Genomic DNA, 1,521 nt, shown 5'->3' with positions numbered 1-1,521 from the left:
CGAACTGACGGATATAACGAACTTACTTTTTAGGTCCCGACTATTTGCTGTAGTTATGCTGTTTATATGCTTATAACGAACTACGGTTATAACGAACTAAAATTAGTAGTCCCTTTGAGTTCGTTATAACCGTACTTTACTGTACTCTTAAATACATCGTATTGCTTAGCCAGACAAAAAGAAGTTTCAGCGTATCACTATAGACATCGCTTATATATTTCAGTTAAATACATTATTTCATAACTAAATACATATGATTACAGTTAATTGCAGTTATAATAGCGAAACAATTTCATAGTCTTGAACGATATGTCGAATTAAAGGACTTCGAGTGGACGAAGTATCACTTACAGCTTTAGACAGGATCACCAGGACACTTTCCAGATAAGCACTGACTCGAGATAACTGTGATCCTGATTTTACGTGTTATAAATCGTGCATTCATTGTGTGTATGTATGATTCCTATGTTTGATATATGTTATATATCGTGCATTCATTGTGTGTATGTATGTTTCCTATGTTTGATATGTGTTATATGTTGTGCATTCGCTGTGTGTATTTACTGTGTGTATGCATGATGCCTATGCTTTAGGTGTGATACATTTCATGATTGCAACAACAAAATGGGTTATTGAAATAAGAGGTGTCATGTTGATTACATGTTCTTGTTGAATGGATACAGTTTAGAAAACGTATACCTCCAAAGCGCATGTGACCTTATTTCACTTCATCATACTCACTGCAACATCGAACTATAGAGAAGCGTTAGTATATCTGCATTGTTTGAAACTGTATCCGCAAAGCACGAGTTTGTTTCGTCCAAAAAGGTCAAACAAGTCTTGTTCTCATTGTGAGCGTTTTCATTTTAATTAAAATGTGACTTTAATATTGTGTTGTTATTTGATAAGAATAGATCACATTTCTAGAGAATGCGAGTTAAGGAGTAAACAGATAGCTTGAAGCAACAAGGATGCGTTTCAAGGACAATCCGGACAACAACATCCGTATGCCCTTATATGGAAAGGGCTTTGTTGCTTTTAGCCAAGGATGAAAGGAAGGAAAGAAGTCGGTTATGTCATGAACACAGTACATTTTTAAGAAAAACAGCTACCACATTTCAGCATCATTGTGTTGACATAATTTTATATATGGATATGATGTATTATTCAAGAAACAAATCAGGCCAGTTACATTCACTTTTGCAAAGCGTTTGAGTGGCGGTTGCTTATTGTAGGACATGTTAACTCTTTTGGGGAACACCTGGTTTTATCACTGATTTTCAGTGATCCCGTCAATATAATTTTCACTATTTTGCCTTTTAGGCCCAATGGAATCTTTTTCGTCTGATAAACGAGACTGGTTATTTTCTGGCATTGACGTTATATATTTACAAAGCATTTGGAAAGCCGAAAAGACGATATGTGTGTATATCATATAAAAGAAGAAGTTAAATCTGCTTTACATCTAGCAATAACGTGCAAGAGGTGTCCTCAGGATTGAACAACATTTACCGGGAGCCC

The sequence above is a fragment of the Haliotis rufescens genome, unplaced genomic scaffold (genome assembly GCF_023055435.1).
Source record: "Haliotis rufescens isolate VD_foot unplaced genomic scaffold, xgHalRufe1.0.p SCAF_42, whole genome shotgun sequence".
Lineage (NCBI taxonomy): Eukaryota > Metazoa > Mollusca > Gastropoda > Lepetellida > Haliotidae > Haliotis > Haliotis rufescens.
Note: the sequence above shows the minus strand (reverse complement) of the source record.